The 20,337-nt window shown below is 42.6% G+C and overlaps 1 long non-coding RNA gene across 1 annotated transcript in view; it reads left to right on the top strand.

Moving 5' to 3' along the window:
* Positions 1-18,796, top strand: part of LOC148112717 (uncharacterized) — a 42,005-nt gene extending 23,209 nt beyond the window's left edge. Inside the window, exons 2-3 of the long non-coding RNA XR_015729182.1 lie at positions 17,581-17,814; positions 18,325-18,796. This is a non-coding gene — a long non-coding RNA (uncharacterized LOC148112717). The remainder of the gene's footprint in view (positions 1-17,580; positions 17,815-18,324) is intronic.
* Positions 18,797-20,337: the final 1,541 nt, after the last annotated feature.

Here is a 20,337-nt window from a genome sequence, read left to right as displayed (position 1 = left end):
GAATGGAATTGATAGAATAATGGAATGGATAGAATAATGGAATGAATAGAATAATGGAATATAGAATAGAATAGAATAGAATAGAATAGAATAGAATAGAATAATGGAATGAAGAATAGAATAGAATAGAATAGAATAGAATAGAATAGAATAGAATAGAATAGAATAGAATAGAATAGAATAGAATAATGGAATGGAATGGATAGAATAATGGAATGGATAGAATAATGGAATGAATAGAATAATGGAATATAGAATAGAATAGAATAGAATAGAATAGAATAGAATAGAATAGAATAGAATAGAATAGAATAGAATAGAACAGAATAACAGAGTTGGAAGGGACCTTGGAGGTCTTCTAGTCCAACCCCCTGCTTAGGCAGGAAACCGTATAGCATTTCAGACAAATGGCTATCCAATCTTTTCTTAAAAACTTCCAGTGTTGGAGCATTCACAGCTTCTTGGTGGCAAGTTGTTCCTCTGATTAATTGTTCTAATGGTCATGAAATTTCTCCTGAGTTCTAAGTTGCTTCTCTCCTTGATGAGTTTCCACCCATTGCTTCTTGTCCTGCCCTCAGGTGCTTTGAAGAATAGCTTGACTCCCTCTTCTTTATGGCAGCCCCTGAGATATTGGAAGACTGCGATCATGTCTCCCCTAGTCCTTCTTCTCTTCAAACTAGAACATACCCAGTTCCTGCAACCGTTCTTCATATGTTTTAGCCTCCAGTCCCCTAATCATCTTTGTTGCTCTTTTAATTTAATTTTGAAGTATTGTTTTAAAACTGGCTGAATATTTGGATCCTGGCTAAAGAAAAAAAGACGAAGCTAGAACTGAAATCTGACTATTGGTCTTGTTAAACTACAGATTATCATATAAGTAGTGAGGCAAGGAACAAAGGATGAGTTACAGCTGACAGTCCAGTTTTCATACCTTTATGTCATTTTGCCAGATTTCACACTTAAATCATCACTGGTGTCTAAAAATTATCAGTAGATAAAAAAATTTTTTAAAAGAAGGAATGACTCATTCTATGCATTTTTTTCAGGACACTTTTCATCATCCGGTTATCCAACCCCAGCATATCTAAGATGCAATCTATCTGTGCACATTATTAAATACACATTAAACATAATCAATGTGTATTAATTGCAGAATAGTTGACTTAAAAAAAAACTAATTAGGTTTTCCTTGGCTGCCTTAAATTCCTTCCTTCCTTCCTTCCTTCCTTCCTTCCTTCCTTCCTTCCTTCCTTCCTTCCTTCCTTCCTTCCTTCCTCCCTCCCTCCCTCCCTCCCTCCCTCCCTCTCTTTCTCTCCTTCTTCCCTTCCTCTTTTTTCTTTCCTTGCTTCCTTCTTTGCTTGCTTGCTTACTTCTTCTTTGCTTCCTTCCTCTTTCTTTTCTTCCTCCCTCCCTCCCTCCCTCCCTCTCTTCCTCTTTTTTTTCCTTGCTTCCTTTTCTTTGCTTCCTTCCTATTTCTGTCCTTCCTTCCTTCCTTCCTTCCTTCCTCCCTCCTCCCTCCCTCCCTCCCTCCCTCTCTTTGTCTCCTTCTTCCCTTCCTCTTTTTTCTTTCCTTGCTTTCTTCTTTGCTTGCTTGCTTCCTTCTTCTTTGCTTCCTTCCTCTTTCTTTTCTTCCTCCCTCCCTTCCTCCCTCCCTCTCTTCCTCTTTTTTCTTTCCTTGCTTCCTTTTCTTTGCTTCCTTCCTCTTTCTGTCCTTCCTTCCTTCCTTCCTTTCTTCCTTCCTTTCCTTGTAATTTTTCTTCTACTTGTACCTGGCATTTGGCGCTGTTGTTTGAAATCCTGTCCTAGGGAGCCACCTAGGGATGCCCAGTAGTAAGACAGGTAAGTAGACAAAAAGAATTGCTGGACTAGGTTTGTCCAGAGACTCTCATCCCTGGCCTGTAACCTGTCTCACAGATGAAAATTTGTCCATTGATGGTCACAACTGGTATTGCCTTGTTCGTTAAGTCTACAGAGACACGTAACAACCACAGACCAGGCTGTTACTTAACCTCCAATACAATCAGGTTTTCAAGCAGGTGAAGCCCTACCAATGGCTTCAAACTAACAAGTAGTGAGGAAATACCTTATTCACTTCTCACCCCAAACGCATCATCTTACCCCACTGTAGAACTGTATTTGAGGATTTCTGATTTGTTTTGAATTGCTGTTTCTCAGTATCGTTTCATCTCCCGGACAAAGGAATAGAATAGAATAGAATAGAATAGAATAGAATAGAATAGAATAGAATAGAATAGAATAGAATAGAGTAGAGTAGAGTAGAGTAGAGTAGAGTAGAGTAGAGTAGAGTAGAGTAGAGTAGAGTAGAGCAGAGCAGAGCAGAGCAGAGCAGAGCAGAACAGAACAGAACAGAACAGAACAGAACAGAATAGAATAGAATAGAATAACAGAGTTGGAAGGGACCTTGGAGGTCTTCTAGTCCAACCCCCTGCTTAGGCAGGAAACCCTACACCACTTCAGACAAATGGTTTTCCAACATCTTCTTAAAAACTTCCAGTGTTGGAGCATTCACAACTTCTGGAGGCAAGTTGTTCCACTGATTAATTGTTCTAACTGTCAGGAAATTCCTCCTTAGTTCTAAGTTGCTTCTCTCCTTGATTAGTTTCCACCCATTGCTTCTTGTCCTGCCCTCCGGTGCTTTGGAGAATAGCTTGACTCCCTCTTCTTTATGGCAGCCCCTGAGATACTGGAACACTTCTATCATGTCTCCGCCTAGTCCTTCTCTTCATCAAACTAGACATACTCAGTTCACTGGTGAAATCCAATTTTTTTTTACTACCGGTTCTGTGGGCGTGGCTTGGTGGGCATGGTGTGGCTTGGTGGGCATGGCTTGATGGGCATGGCAGGGGAAGGATATTGCAAAATCTCCATTCCCACCCCACTCTGGGGCCAGCCAGAGGTGGTATTTGCTGGTTCTCCGAACTACTCAAAATCTCTCCAGAACCTGTCAGAACCTGCTGGATTTCACCTCTGACCCAAGAATGAAACTGTGACTTTGGGTTTTATAGATTAAAGTAATAGATCTTTATAGAAATGACTTTTTCATATTATTATGAATATATGATTTGATGCTAATGCCTTATTTTACTGCAAAGAAGTCAAAGCTTCTTTTTCTTTTCTTTTCCCTACCTTTCCTCACTTCTCTTTTCTCTCTCCCCTCCCCTCCTCACTGTTCTTTTATTTACATTTGTATTTTGCCTTTTATAATACCTAATAACTTAACAAAAAAAAAATAAAAAAAGGAAATAGGAATCATAAATAAATAAAAATCAATAATGATATTTGTGTGTATGTACACACGCATCCACACAATGATGACACACAGATCCTATTAGCCTCAGAACCTGTTCTTCCTGTTTATCCTTTCAGGACAAGCTTGTCCAAACAGAATTTTGACTTCCCAGCAGGAGAACAAATGAATTGGCGTACATTCATAGTTATGTCGCTCATTCAATATATAAATGAGACTTGTAATCCTTTATGTCTATGTTGGAAGAAATGTCCATCTGGGTTCAGTTCCAAGTGGGGAGAAAGACATTGGAAACATGGAGACTGCTTGAAAAGATAGTTTAATGGCGGACAGGACCACATGGTTTTGAGGTCCTGGGCAAAAAAGCACATGGGGGAGAGAGAGAGGGGGGGAGGAAGGGAGAGAGAGAGAGAGAGAGAGAGAGAGAGAGAGAGAGAGAGAGAGAGAGAGATTTATACCCTTTTATTGGGCTTTGAATTTGAGCTTGTATTCTGATTGGTTGTCAGACTCTCATGGGGCCATGCAGGGGTTACTTTGTAGGTTGTGTTTTTGAGCTTGGTTGAGCCTTGCTGGGTGATGCAATCTCCCCAGGTGCCATGTGGTGAGTTCTGTTGCTAGATGGGCTAATCCTACCTTTGTTGGGTCTTGGGTAGGGCATTTGCTCATGAATAGATCTAGCTATCTCTTTATCTCTTAAGTGCTGACATCTGCTGTGGGCTATTGAGGAGGTGGGAGCTATTAAGAGTGAGTCTGCTTCCTGCCTCAGAAAAAAACATGTTTCTCCATTTCTCATCCAGGGAAATATAATATTCTGCCTCTTTAATATTTCCTAGAAAATTCCATTCTTCTAGGAGAGGTATGGGTGCTACCTTCCTACATCTATTACTGGGAATATTTGATTATTAGCTGTCTAAGTCAGTGGGACTCAAGCTTTCCACCCTGGTGGCCCCGTTCATGCAGGGGGAGCATGTAAGTGGAAGGTGCATGTGTTCACAGAGCTTCAATGGGGTGAGCAGTGGGGGCGCGCCCTCCACTCACACAAAGAGAGCTTCATGCTTGAATGGAGGGTGTTTTGTGCTCGCGCATTGTTAGGAAATGATAACTACCTAACTTGTTGGGTTGGCAATATATAAACCCTCAATATAGCTTTAAGATTTTATTGCTGTATTGCATCATGCTGTGTCCTGATTGGTTAGCTCTGTAGCCAATGTCCTTAAGAGGGAGCTTGAAACATGGTTTATCTCTCTTTGCTGATCATTATTGCTCTTTGCTGTGTTTGCTACTGTTGGCAACTGTTTATTGTGTATGACTACGACGACTGGTAAGAAGACTTCGTTATTGGAATATCCCTGGACTATTGTTTTACTATCTACTGATTTATCTGTGTATGACCTGGACTGTTTATTGGACTGTGCCTTATTACTATTTCCTAAAAAGTAAACACAACTCAGTGTATCTGTGTGTTGGCTGTTTATTCACAACTGCTCTCAATCGCTTTCATGTGCACACCCTTGCTACTCTAGGGTTGTTTTGTGAATTCCTTAACCCGCGTGAAGCTCAGGGGTGAAATCCAGCAGGTTCTAACAGGTTCTGGAGAACCGGTAGGAGAAATTTTGAGTAGTTTGGAGAACTGGCAAATACCACCTCTGGCTGGTCCCAGAGTGGGGTGGGAATGGAGATTTTGCACTATCCTTCTCCCAGGAGGGGAGGGAATGGAGATTTTGAAGTATCCTTCCCTTGGAGTGGGGTGGGAATGGAGATTTTGCAATATCCTTCCTGTGCCACGCCCACCAAGCCACGCCCACAGAACCGGTAGAGAAAAATTTTGGATTTCACCCCTGGTGAAGCTCCATTCATGAGAATGGACTTTCGCAGGTGAGTGCTCTCAACTCACGTCAGGAAAGCTTCAATGTGCCCTCCACTCACGTGAGTGGAGCTTCACAAGCGCCTGCCCACAGTTCTTGCGAGTGGAGCTCATACACTCGTGCGTGCGCTTGCCCGTTGCTCTCGTGTGGCCCGGTTTCAAACAAACAACAGTCTGGGGGTTGGGGAAACCCAGTGTAAAGTGTTTCGTTGACTGAAATCTCTTACTAACTGTTGTAACCTGATTTTTTGCGTGGTGGCCAATTGTTCAAGTTGCTTAACTCAATTCAATTCAAATCTTTATTGTCAGTGCACAACATATGTACAATGAGATTGGTTGAGCTCCCTCAGTGCACGCCCTCTCCCCAACACAATACAACTCACAGTGAAGGCAAAAAAATCCCTAACCCACTAAATCATATTAACAAAACACCTAGTCCTATTGCACCAGTGGGAACATGTTACACGTTGCACCAGCCCTGCAGTCCATCATACTACGTAGTTATGATGTGATTTCTCATTCAGGAGTCTGACAGCCCACAGATAAAAACTGTTCTACCAGTAGAAGACACATTCCTGTTGGTTTGGGGGGGGAGAGAATTAAAATAAATTTATTTATACAACAAGCATCATCTTAATGACATCTAAATGTAATGTCTGAATTATTACAATATCAATAACCTATATTCTTCAGTATATATTCTTTCTCTCACCTTATATAATGATATTATTTTATTGATATCTGGTATTTCTTTATTAAATTTCATTTGATATATAAATTTAATTTATTCTTTTGAGATTTTCCTTTTATTTGATTTTTCTTTCTTTTTCTTTTCCCCCTCTAACCATTGATACCACCTTTGCCAGACCAGATAATATTCAGATTCTTCTTTTCCTTGAATTTCCTTGGTGAGTCTAACCATCTCAGCACACTCCATAATTTTAGATACTATGCTATCTTGAGTTGGGACTTCTTCTTGCTTCTAATTTTGTGCATATGTGATTCTTGATGCAGTCAAGATATGTGTTATTAAATATATTATTTCTTTTTCATATTTACGTGTAGGTATTCCTAATAAGTATGTTTCCGGTTTTAATGGTACTTTTTGAGTTGTTATTTGTTCCAGTTGCATTTTAATATTGGTCCAGAATTGTTTAGCTTTGGGACATGACCACCACATGTGGTAGTATGTCCCTTTTTGTGCTTTACATTTCCAGTAGAGTGAAGATGTACTGGGTATTTTGTAGTTTCTTAAATTAATAAAAGTTTACAAATTAAAAAAAAAAATATTTATTTGTATCCCACTTTTATTATCTTTACAAGTAATTCAAGGCAAGAAATATATCCAGTACACCTTCCTCCTTCTATTTACCTCACAACAAAAACCCTGGGAGCTGAGATAGATTGAGAGAGAATGACTGGGTCAAAATTACCCAGCTACCTTTTGTGGCTAAGGTGGGACTACAATTCACAATCTTTCACTTCTGGCCGGGTGGCCGTAACCAGTAGACCGAACTGGCTTTAAATAAGAAAGGTTTTCAGTTTTATTTCATATATGAAATAGAAGCCAATTCATTCCACTGTCAACTTTTAACGGAAAGAAGAATTTATGTCCTCCAATGACTACTCTGTATTATATGCTTATAACATGTTATTTTTCTGCTTTCAAATCAAATATAAGTCTGCGGATGGTACTTTTCCTATGTTCAGTTCCCTCTTTTAAGCTTGTAGCCACCAAGTAGGAAAGAATAAAACTCAGAGGTTTGCAATTTACTAAAAGGTTTTTCTAACTTTATGGAAGAATCACAATTAGCAAAATCATGTGTGTCTGAGTGTATGTGTGTGTGTGTGTTTCTTCTTCTTCCTCCTCCTCCTCTTCTTCTTCTTCTCCTTCTCCTTCTCCTCCTCCTCTTCCTCCTCCTCCTCCTCCTCCTCCTCCTTTTCTTCTCCTCCTCCTCCTCCTCTTCTTCTTCTCCTCCTCCTTCTCCTCCTCCTTCTCCTTCTCCCCTCATCTTCTTCTCATCCTCCTTCTCCTTCTCCTTCTCCTTCTCCTCCTCCTTCCCCTTCCCCTCCTCCTCCTCCTCATCTTCTCCTCCTCCTCCTCCTTCTCCTCCTCTTCCTTTTCTTCTTCTTCTCCTCCTCCTCCTCCTTTTCTCCTCCTCCTCCTCTCTTCTTCTCCTCCTCCTTTCTTCTTCTCCTCCTCCTTCTCCTCCTCCTTCTCCCCTCCTCCTCCTCCTCATCTTCTTCTCTTCTCCTTCTCCTTCTCCTCCTCCTCCTCCTCGTCTCCTTCTCATCTTCTCCTTCTCCTCCTCCTCCTTTTCTCCTCCTCCTCCTCCTCCTCCTCCTCCTCTTCTTCTCCTCCTCCTCCTCCTCCTTCTCCCCTCCTCCTCCTCATCTTCTTCTCATCTTCTCCTCCTCCTTCTCCTCCTCCTTTTCTTCTTCTTCTCCTCCTCCTCATCTTCTCCTTCTCCTCCTCCTTCTCCTCCTCCTCTTCTCCTCCTCCTCCTCCTCTCCTTCTCCTCCTCCTCCCCCTTCTCTTCCTCCTCCTCATCTCCTCCTCCTTTTCTCCTCCTCCTTCTCCTCCTCCTCCTTTTCTCCTCCTCCTCCTCTCCTTCTCCTCCTCCTCCTCATCTCCTCCTCCTTTTCTCCTCCTCCTTCTTTTCCTCCTCCTTTTCTCCTCCTCCTCCTCCTCCTCTTCTTCTCCTCCTCCTCCTCCTTCCCCTTCTTCTCCTCCTCATCTCCTCCTCCTTCTCCTCCTCCTCCTCCTTCTCCTCCCCCTCTTTTTCTCCTCCTCCTCCTCTCCTCCTCCTCTTCCTCCTCCTCCCCCTTCTTCTCCTTCTCCTCATCTCCTCCTCCTCCTCCTCCTCCCTAGCATATTCTCACAAGTGCAGGGTCCATGTGTGTGTGTGTGTGTGTGTGTGTGTGTGCATTTGGTCCATCAATTTAATTTCACACTCTTGCTCTCTCTGCAACTGGCGAACCAGCTATGACTGCACTGGTGAGATCACATTTGGAATACTGCATGGAGTTCTGGTCACTGTGATACACAAAAGACGTTGAGACTCTAGAAAGAGTGCAGAGAAGAGCAACCAAGATGATTGGGGGGCTGGAGGCCAAACCGCACAATGAACAGTTGTGGGAACTAGGCATGTCTAGTCTAGTGAAGAGAAGGAATAGGAGTGTCATGATAACAATCTTCCATTACCTGAGGGACTGTCACAGGGACGAGAGGCCAACTCCAAAGCACTCGAGGGTAGGACAAGAAGTAATAGGTGCCAGATTATTCAGAGTTGCACAGCTTTTCGTCACTTCAATTAATAGACATGTACTTTGCTTAATCTTCTCCTAAGAGTACACCATTCTAAATTACATATAGAGGTTTGGGCTTTTTCCAAAGCAAATTTGAAGCAAATAAAAAAAAACATATTCCTTTAAATGCTTGAAATTAAATGCTAGCAATCATGATAGATGGATGGATGGATGGATGGATGGATGGATGGATGGATGGATGGAAACTGATCAAGGAGAGATTCGACCTAGAAATAAGGAGAAACTTTCTGACAGTGAGAGCAATCAACCAATGAAAACAGCTTGATTTTGGAGGTTGTGGGAGCTTCATCACTGGAGGCTTTCAAGAAGAGATTGAACTGCCATTTGTTAGAAATAATGTAGGACAAGATAACCTACAAGGTAACTTCCAACTTTGTTAATCTAATGTAATATATGTCCAACAGGACCATCCAAAAATACTGAACTAAAAGCAACACGGAATTAAAGTGACAGAAATGGGAAACTTCCTTCCTTCCTTCCTTCCTTCCTTCCTTCCTTCCTTCCTTCCTTCCTTCCTTCCTTCCCTCCCTCCCTCCCTCCCTCCCTCCCTCCCTCCCTCTCTACCTTCTTCCAGAACAGACCCTGGCTAGTTATTTCCCAACACCAATGGCCTTAAATTCAACTCAAATTGAATACCGATGATTTTATCTTTCAGGTGCTATATATCACAGCCCATCCTTCCCTTAAAGCAGGGGTCTGCAACCTTAAACACTCAAAGAGCCATTTGGACCCGTTTCCCACAGAAAAGAAAACACCGGGAGCCACAAAACCTGGCAGGGCGTGGCCAACTCGACGTCACTCACTTCCACTAGTCACATGACACCCCCCCTAGCCACGCCTATCCAGTCGGTCATTAGGGCGGAGAATCGGTTGTTAAAAAACACCGGGAACCACAAAATCCTTTTGATCTCTCTCTTTCTCTCCCTTCCTCCCCCCTCTGTCTGTATCAGCATTTAACATCCAGCTGCCTGCAATTACTGCGAGTTCAATTCTCACCAGGCTCAAGGTCGACTCAGCCTTCCATCCTTTCTAAGGTGGGTAAAATGAGGACCTGGTTTGTGGGGGGCAATAAGCTGACTTTGTATAAAATATACAAAAGTATGAAGGCTATTGCTTAACGCATTGTAAGCTGCCCTGAGTCTCCGGAGAAGGGCGGCATATAAAAATAAATAAATAAATAAATAAATAAATAAAAAATCTCTCTCTGTCTCTCTTCCCCTCTCTTCGTATCTCTCTGTCTCTGCCCCGGCTGCTTCTCCATCCCCCGTCGTCACCCTTCTCAGGTCAGGTGAGGAGTGACTGGGAGGGGAGGGCGAGGGGCGGCGCCAGCTAGTGGTGGGATCACCTGACAAGGAGCCACAGCAGAGGGGCCAAAGAGCCACATGCGGCTCTGGAGCCCCAGGTTGCTGACACCCGTCTTAAAGAATCAGGCCACCCTGACTACATGTATATATGTGCAAAATCACTTCTTCAGAGTTCAAACGGTTAATGCAGTCAGCATTTCGTCCCTAGTTGTTTTTCAAATTAGGTCAAGAAAACATAGAGTTACCAGCACAAATATTCGAAACCCCAACCATACAACTAAAACGAATTTAGGATTAATATTTTGCTCAATCCCTCGTCTCTTCCCTCTGGGCCTCCTAATTGCAGACGCGCAGGCTGAAAATTGGTGCTTTTATATTAGGACTTAAACATTAATTGAAAGCCTTCTCTTTGAATTTCTTCCGTTTCTTCAGTTAAAAGTCAAGTCATTAAAATGACATTAGTGTGCTTTTTTTTTCCTCCCCCCCACTATTAATTTTTTTTTTATGAATCATCCGAAAAGGGAGGGGACGAGAACTCAAAGGGAAGCTTTTAAAGATCTCCTTGGTAGCTCCTGTCTGGAATTAGGATGGCTGGAAGCGTTCCAGAGAAACCATTTGCTGATGGGAGAAATTGTTTATTTGAAAGCCGCGGGATGACGAGAATAAGAACTGGAGATCAATAAAAGGTAGCCCTTAATTTAGAACCGCAACGGAGGCTAAAAACTCTGTTGCCAAACAAGACAATTTCTTAAGTGAGTTTTGCCCCAGTTTACAACTTTTCTTGCCCCGGCTGTTTGTTTGTTTGTTTGTTTGTTTGTGTATTTATTTATTTATTTATTTATTTATTTATTTATTTATTTATTTATTTATTTTCCAATTTATATACCGCCCTTCTCCCTGAGGACTCAGGGCGGTGTACAGCCGAATAAAAACATAAATTACAAACATTAAAATAGTTTTAAAATAATATATATAAATTTGGCCCCGTAATTTAAGAACAATAACAAACCCATTTAAAACATTTAAAAAAAAATTAAGAAAAAAAGTTAAGCCAGCCCGGCTTGCTGAAAAAAGAAGGTTTTAAGGGCATGGTGGAAGGCCATGTTAAGCGAATCACTGCTGTTTTTTTTTTTTATTATTATTATTATTATTATTATTATTATTATTATTATTATTATTTTAATTTTTAAAACATAAACATAAAATACATCTTTTCAGAACGAAGCCTTGATCCGGTCATAAATTTGTACAATTACTAACACTTTTTTAAGAGAAACTTTTTTCAAATCTCCACAAATGGCCATCTTATAAAATATGAAGAAAGAAAAAAGAAAAAAAAAAAAGAAAAAGAAAAGAGAGGAAAAAACAAGATTAGCTCAAAATGACTTACTGAAAACAATTTTTTTTTTATAATTTGATTTATATGCCGCCCTTCTCCGGAGACTCAGGGCAGCTTACAATGCGTTAAGGAATAGCCTTCATCCTTTTGTATATTTATACAAAGTCAGCTTATTGCCCCCACAAACTGGGTCCTCATTTTACCTACCTTAGAAAGGATGGAAGGCTGAGTCAACCTTGAGCCTTGGCGAGATTCGAACCTGCAGTAATTGCAGGCAGCTGGTCTTAATAACCAGCTTAATAACAGGGTGCCTTAGACCACTGTACTACCAAGGCTCTTTTAACTTTCTATTATTTTACCTTTTCAAATAACACAATTTAAGTAACGGGCTTTTGGATAATGGTATTGTTAAATAGACAGAATTTAGGGAAACAATTGTTTAAAATATTAAGCTGTGTTATCTGCGAATCACTGCTGTTGTTAAGTAAGTCACAGGGTTGTTAAGTGAATCTGGTTTTCCCACTGACTCAGCAGGTCGCAAAAGGGGATCACGTGCAGGGGTGAGTTTCACATATTGTTGTCATCGATTCGCCGTGCACGTGCACACTTGCTTCGCTCTCTCTCTAGCGACTTCCCCACATTCGCCTGGCCTTCCGTGCATACGCTCGGCCTCGAAAATATGGCTAAACATGACAGCATTATGTCTGGGTGGGGTGGGGGGTGGGGAGTGGGGACAGTTGCTGCTACCGGTTTGCCCGAACCAGTCCGAACCGGCTGAATACCACTTCTGATCACGTGACCCTGGGACATTGCAACCGTCAGAAAGACGAGTCAGTTGCCAAGTGCCTGAATTTTGACCACGTGATCATGGGGAGGTTGCCACGGTTGTAAGCATGAGAAATGTTCATAAGTCACTTTTTTTTCAGTGCAGTTGTAAGTTTGGTCACTAAACTAATGGCTGTAAGTCAAGGGCTATCTGTAGACAAAGGCATACCAGTGGTGGGTTCCTCCCGGTTCGGTCCGGTTCGGCCAAGCCGGTAGCAGTGACGATATGATGTCACCGAACCGGTTCTGCCCCCCGCTCTCCCATCCCCCACCCCCCCAGTGTTATTCTTACCTTTTATTTGGTCCCACCCCCAATCTATTGCTGCCTCCTGAGTCCCAGCTGATGACTAGAGGAAAAAAAACTGTTTAAACTCTTGCCGCGGGGCTTCAAAGGGCTGTCCTACAGCTGATCAGTGTTAAAAGCAAACAAATGAGTCGGGTCGTAAGTGCGAGGACTGGTCGTAAGTGAGAGGACCTTCCAGAAACGACTCTGACCAGCTAGCCACGCCTACCTAGTCACATGACCTCCAAACCACACCCACAAAATAAGCCACACCCACAGAACCGGTAGTAAAAAAAATTAGAACCCACCCCTGACGCATACCCAGGCCTGGTTGCTACAGGTATCATATATCCCACTTAAGAATGGTTGCTAGGAAAATCTGGATACTTCCTAGATTGGATATTTTTCACCAAATCAACTAGCCCCAAAGAAGAAGAATGTTCTGACCCGGCTTCCAAAGACAACAAGCTCTTTGTAGTTAACAAAACATTCTGTTTATTAGGAGCAGCAGCAGCCACTCTCTCTCACAGCAAGCTACGAAGTGACACTTGCTCCCTTTCCCCCTGAACTAGCCCAATGTTATGGTCCACCAGCAGCCTGCGGAGCTGGCAGCGGAGTCGGACAGTGAGGAGGCTGGGGAGGAACATGGGCCAGTCCTGGAGTCTGGGGAAGGCCTGGAAGAGGGCTCTGTATCGGAGGCAGAGATGGGGCTAGGACCATCTGGGAGCGATGCGTGGGCTCCGGAGCCTTCAGAGTCGGACCTCAGAGAGGCAGAGGAACAGGAGGAGCCTGTTCCTAGTGCACGCATGTGAAGGGCTACCAGAAGGCATGAACAGTTAAAACAAAAGGGACAACTCAGGAGTAAGGCCTGGAGATGATTGGCCCCTCCCATAAGGCTTAAAAGACGAGCAAAGGCACGTGGGCACTTTGTAGGAAAGCAACATTGTTAATTCTGTTCCCAGTCGGCATCTCTGTTTGATTCTGGAATCCGTGTGGCTTTGCCAAGTAGGTCTTTGGCAGCATGTCAAGGGAGATAAAGGTTGGTGATTATCCCCAAGGACTTCTCCCGAAGGACTTTTTGCAACTAATTGGGACTCAGCTGTGAATGAACGTAATTCACAGCTGTTGCAATAAAATAGGTTTTTCGGACTACTCGTGTGTTTTAATGACTCAGGAAGCCTAGGTAACAACACCCAACACACCAGGAGTCTCTCTCTCTCTCTCTCTTCCCACACTTGCAAAGGAAGTCCTGGAAGGTCTGCTTGCTTTCTTCCAGCAGCAGAGACACAAACATGCTCAGAAGGAGCTGCAGATTCCAAGAAGAATTCTTATAGTTTCCAGACAGGATTCGGAAATGCAGACTATCAGTAGCAGACCGGCAGGGAGATGAGTAGTTGTCTGCCATACCTATTCATCTCCGCCCCCTGCCTTTTATCCCCAGGGCTAGGGTGGGCTTCGCTAGCAGAGGTGGCTCTTCCGTCCCAAGGACCAGCCCATATGTTTCCTCTCTGCTCTTCTCTCCTCTGCCTTCTGCATATCCACGTGTCTGGCACTGGACCCAGCTGTTCCTCCTCCTCCTCATCAGCCGCCTCCAAATCTGGGAGCTATTGACTCTCCATCTGAGGGCTGACAGATGGCCCAGACTCCACCTCTGTCTCTCTCTCTCTCTCTCTGCCAGCTCCATTCCCTCTTCCCTCTGGGAGCTCTCAGGTTGCCTTGATGCTGGCCCTTACTCCCATGCCACTCATCTGATTTGGCTGCTGGAGAGGCCTGTGGCCGACAGGCCACCACACAGGGAAAACATCTGTCAGTCCCAAATGGCAATGCACGAGATGCTAAGTTGCATAAATGAATAAGTAGCAGGAACAACCAACCACTAGATATATTTACTGCCTGTTCTGGGCAACTGGAAGTAAACTAGCTATTCTGAGCCCGACAAGTTAGTTTTTGGGCAGGTGCTCACCAAGGAAGGTTATGATCAACGCAATTCTATTTAAAAAAAAAGTCTCCTAGAAGAAAATCGAATAACAAAAGTTGAAGGGGACCTTGGAGATCTTCCAGTCCAACGCCCTGCTCAAGCAGGAGACCCTATAGCAGTGATGGTGAACCTTTTCAGCACCTTTTTGCATGTGCTCGTTAGGGTCATGCTCTGGAAAAGCCGAACTTCCAGGTTCTAGCATGCATGCACACCAGTGGTGGGTTCCTCCCGGTTCAGCCCGGTTCGGCCGAGCCGGTAGCAGTGATGATATGACATCACCGAACCGGTTCTCTTTGTTCAGGAGCTGGGCCCTCCCACCCACCCCCACATTATTATTACCTTTTATTTGGCCCCACCCCCAATCTATTCGCTGCCTCCCGAGTCCCAGCTGATTGGCTAGAAGGAAAAAAACTGTTTAAATTCTTGCCACGGGGCTTCAAAGGGCCGCCCTACAGCTGATCAGTTTTAAAAGGCAGTGTGGTGGTAGATCAGTGCGTTCGAAAAATAAATGAGTAGACCGGTGCCTCCAAAAACAAATGAAGAGACCAGAACACTCCAAGAACAAATGGGTAGATCGGTACAGCTCTGCAAGCAGTTAAAAGCCTGGTAGACCAGTACCTCTGCTAAATCCTAAAGAATTGTCACATGACCATCAAGCCACACCCACAAAATAAGCCACGCCCACAGAACCGGTAGTAAAAAATTTTAGAACCCACCCCTGATGCACACCCGATGATCAGCTGGCTGGCGCACATGTGCAGGTCGGTTTTCGGCACTGCCACACGCGCGAAGGGATCACGCTCTGGAAAAGCCAAACTTCTTCAAGGAAAAACAAAGTCATTGAAAAAAGCACCTTTGAGTCTAGAAATAATGTGTCATGCCAAGTTCTGAATCGACTGTTTTATCCAGAAGAAGGCCTTGATGTAGCTATCGCATTAAACATAATGTGGAAGATAAACGAAACTCCCTTGAATCGAGTTCAGCTTCCGATAACTAGGTGGACTCATCCATATTTGATAGCTGTTGCTATTATTGTTTTGGCAACAATATGATTTCCGACTGCCTTCTTCTGGAGACGTTTCCTCAATTTTCCGCTGTAGCCTACGCTACTCAGATTTCCTGGTGATCTCATATCTGGCCCTTTAGCATTTTCAAGATCAGTCAAGGACAGGTAGGAGATGCTACTTGTTACCAGTCATGAATTAATTAGGGCATCTTTCGGAAACTTGACATCATTACTGGTAAGTCACACATAAAGGTGTGAGGGTTACTTGCACATGCGCTCATTGGTGTATACTTTCCTGACTATATTTGAACATTATTCACTTTAATAATGCCCAACTGGTGTTGAATGAAGAGCCTTGCGGTATGGTGGTTAAAAGAATGGAAGAGATGTGTGGAGATCCAGATTCAGATCTATCCCTAGTGATGGAAAACTCACTGGCCCAGGGACCAGTCACAAATCTCAGCCCAACCCATCTTGTAGAGGAGAAAATAGTATGCATGATGCCTTGATGTCTCAGGAAAAAGGAAATCTATCTATCTATCATCTATCTATCTATCTATCTATCTATCTATCTATCTATCTATCTATCTATCTATCTATCATCTATCTATCTACTATCTATCAGCTATCTATCTATCTATCTATCTATCTATCTATCTATCTATCTATCTATCTATCTATGTATCATCTATCATCTATCTATCTATCTATCTATGTATCATCTATCATCTATCTATCTATCTATCTATCTATCTATCTATCTATCTATCTATCTATCTATCTATCATCTATCTATCTATCAATCTATCATTTATCATCTATCTATCTATCTATCTATCTATCATCTATCATCTATCTATCTACCATCTACCATCTACCATCTATCTATCTATCTATCTATCTATCTATCTATCTATCTATCTATCTATCTATCTATCTATCTATCTATCAATCAATCAATCAATCTATCATTTATCATCTATCTATCTATCTATCTATCTATCTATATCTATGTATGTATCTATGTATCTATCTTCTATTTTCTTCATCATCATCATCTATTAATCAATTGGCTAGCCTACTTACTGGAGAGAGAGAGAGAGACAGAGAGAGACAGAAACAGAGACACACACAGAGAGGTCTGCAATGTAATCCAAACAAGAAGCACCATGAGATGCTGGAATAGAATAGAATAGAATAGAATAGAATAGAATAGAATAGAATAGAATAGAATAGAATAGAATAGAGTAGAGTAGAGTAGAGTAGAGTAGAGTAGAGTAGAGTAGAGTAGAGTAGAGTAGAGTAGAGTAGAGTAGAATAGGTCTCCAATGCAGAAGCTCTTAGTGTACAGTACATACAAACAACGTAATATAATTATAATAATAATACTAATAAGAGGGGTTAGTAAAGAATATAATGACAATAATAATAATGCTATAGCCATACTAGATGGGTAAGTATACAGAGGCATTAGGCAGTGCTATGAGAATTAGATTTCCAGCAATTGATGGCACCAACTCCAACTCCCTTTTCATACCGACAACCTCCCATCGACCCGTGCGCTCCCACAGAGAGGGCCTCCTCAGGGTGCCATCGGCCAATCAATGTAGGCTGGTAACCCCCAGGGGGAGGGCCTTCTCTGTGGGGGCTCCCACCCTCTGGAATCAGTTGCCCCCAGAGATAAGGAGAATCCAAGATCTCAGTGCCTTCCGCCGTGCCCTTAAAACCCACTTTTTCAAGCAAGCTGGGCTGGTTTAAGAAGAAATTTTTAAATGTTTTAAATTGGTTTGTGATTTTTAATTTTGGGGCCAAATTTATATATATTTTAATTGTTTTTTAATATTTATATTTCATGTTTTAACTCTGGCTGTACACCGCCCTGAGTCCTTAGGGAGAAGGGCGGTATATAAATTGGAAATAAAATAAAAAATAAAATAAATAAATAAATTGAATATATTCCTTTTCTTTTAATATTGATTGATTCATTGTCCATCTCGACTTCTTTTTCTGTCCCTTTCATATACATTCTTGACCATCAGCACTGTCCAACTAGTTACTAAGTCTGCATTACTATTAATCTTCTCATTGTTCCTATCACCCATCTCCTCCCACTTATGACTGCATGACTGTAACCTTGTTGCTGGTATCCTTACAATTTATATTGACTGTTTCATTGTATGATTTGATTGCTTATTTGTAAACCCTATGACTATCATTAAGTCTTGTACCTTATGATTCTTGATGAACGTATCTTTTCTTTTATGTACACCGAGAGCGTATGCACCAAGACAAATTCCTTGTGTGTCCAATCACACTTGGCCAATAAAGAATTCTATCTATCTATTTATCTGGAGTTAAATACTTATGATACATCATTTTATAGAAATTAGGAGGAAAATTAGAATTGACTGTTTAAGCGATGCTCAAGACTTCCTAGACCAATTAAGGGGAGGAGAAGAGGAACAAACCAGTAAGGAGGAAAACGAGATAGCAAATACAGAAGAAGAGACATCCCAAGAACAAATCACAAGGGAAGACATAGAAGAGGAGAAGAAAAAGGAAGACACAGAAGAAAAAGGGAAAAAATCTAGACCAGTGAGAGCAGTAACTTTAAAAGGTAAATAAGAACAAGAGACCAGAAACTAACCCGGTTTGTGGGGGCAATAAGCTGACTTTGTATAAAAATATACAAAAGTATGAAGGCTATTGCTTAACACATTGTAAGCCGTCCTGAGTCTCCGGAGAAGGGCGGCATATAAAAATAAATAAATAAATAAAATAAAAAAACAATTGCAACAAGCTTAAACAACATAGGGCAAGATTTGTTGAAACGGGGCAGCTTACAATTGTTTTTGATTGGTAGGATTTCAACCATTAAGATGAAAGTCTTGCCTAGAATCCTGTATTTATTCCAGACAATTCCAATCAAGTTGGGTAAAGAATTTTTTATAGACTTAGATAAAATGATAACGAGATATATATGGCAAAGGAAAAAGGCGAGAATAAAGTTAAAGCTATTGCAAGATGCTAAATCAAGGGGGGGGGTTTGGCTTCGGTCTGCCCAATTTTGAAAGTTTTTTTTTCCTAAGCTGGCGTCGTTCCTTATTTTTCTGTTTCCCCTGCTCAGATCATCTGAGGACGCGCAACATCAAAATTCAATTAATTCGCTGCGAGTAGGACAAAGATAACAGTGCGACGAGAAAAACAGATAACCGAACTGCTTTCTCCGTAGCGATGGGAAGCCTTTGCCAGTCTGAAAAGGAGAGACGAACTGGAATGCCTTCAACCCTGCAGCTATAAAGGCAGGTGCTTTTTTACCAAGCCTCAGGTTTTCAATGTGTCTCAAGTTTCTCCTGCAGGAATAGGGAGTTTATTCTTACCGCTCTTGAAGTGCAGCTGCTGAGAGTCATTTGATGCGTATTAGGCTAGGGGATTAAAGCAAAACCAAAAGAAAAAAAGAAAAAAAGAGAGAGAGGCAAGTTTGAAAATATGTGTGCCAAGAGCAAAATGAAGCTGAAGCAAGAGCAAAACACCTGCTGTACACATGGGGAGAGCTGTCTGCTAATGTGACTTCGGGTTGCACAGCCCAAACGCATTGAATGTGGAAAAATGACTGAAAGCATTCCCTAGCTTTACCAAAGGGTGATATCAAAGGAGGGAGGGAGGGAGGGAGGGAAGGAAGGAAGGAAGGAAGGAAGGAAGGAAGGAAGGGGAAGGAAATTGGAAGGAAAAGGCAGGGAAGGAGGGAGGGAGGGAGGAAGGAAGGAAGGAAAGAAGGAAGGAAGGGAAGAAGGAAGGAAAAGGAAGAAAGGGAGGGAGGGATGGAGGGAGGGAGGGAAGGAAGGAAGGAAGGAAGGAAGGAAGGATGGAAAGAAGTAGAAGGAAACTGGAAGGAAAAGGCAGGGAAGGAGGGAGGGAAGGAGGAAGGAAAAGGAAAAGGAAGGAGAAGGAAGGGAAGGGAGGAAGGAAGGAAAGAAGGAAGGAAGGAAGGAAGGGAGAGAGGGAGGGAGGGAGAGAGGGAGGGAGGGAGGAAGGAAAGAAAGAAGGAAGGAAGGGAAGAAGGAAGGAAGGAAAAGGAAGGGAGGGAGGAAGGAAGGAAGGAGAAGGAAAAGGAAGGAGAAGGAAGGGGAGGGAGGGAAGAAGCAAGCAAGCAAGCAAGGAAGGTAGCGGAGGGAGGGAGGAAGGGAGGAAGAAAAGAAGGAAGAAAGGATGGGAGAGAGGGAGGGAGGGAGGAAGGAAGAAAGAAAGAAATAAAGGAGAGAAGGAGAGTGGGGAAGGACAGAGTAACAGCTATTCTAGATTAAACTCATTGGAGAAAAGTCAGAATAACATGCAATAAACAAACAAGGCACCACGATACCAAAAAAAAAGGATGTTGAGACTCTAGAAAAAGTGCAGAGAAGAGCAAAAAAGATGATTCGGGGACTGAAGGCTAAAGCATGCAATTATTGGTTACAGGAATTGGGAATGTCTGATCTAGTGAAAAGAAGGACCAGGGTTGCCACAGAGAAGAGTGGGTCAACCTATTCCCCAGAGCACCGGAAGGCAGGACAAGAAGCAATGGGTGGAAACTAATCAGGGAGAGAAGCAATCAATCTGGAACTAAGGAAAAAATTCCTAACAATGAGAACAATTAACCAGTGGAACAGAAGTTGCCTCCAGAAGTTGTGGGTGCTCCATCACTGGCAGATTTCAAGAAAAGACGGGATAGTGACTTTGTTCTGTCCCGGTCTCACACACGTACACAAACAGACAGCCGGGGGTTAAATAAACTGGCAGACAACCAATTCTTCTGATAAGACGCTTGGCAGCAACCCAGTAGCTGCTTGCCAAGAACTTTTACTTAATAAACAAAATACCCACAGTCAAGAATTGTCCAGTTTGTAAAATAAATCCAAGGCCGATAATGTTGTTTCCAAAGATGCAATGTGACTCAATAGTAGTTAGCTTTGTCCGGCACAGAGTCTGAATGGCCACCTCACCCCCTTTTATACCCTGTGGGGTGTGGTCCAGTGACTCAGCTTAATCTCTGGCACACCTTTTCTTCTGTTGCGCACGCTTATCTCTGCAACGCTGCCGAGGATCCAGCCAAGACTCATTACCCTCATCACTGTCCACCTGTGGCTGCGTGGATGTGCTT

This window comes from Pantherophis guttatus, chromosome 8, assembly GCF_059756535.1.
Source record: "Pantherophis guttatus breed Tessera chromosome 8, ASM5975653v1, whole genome shotgun sequence".
Lineage (NCBI taxonomy): Eukaryota > Metazoa > Chordata > Lepidosauria > Squamata > Colubridae > Pantherophis > Pantherophis guttatus.
This window is presented reverse-complemented; position numbering and strand designations above follow the sequence as displayed.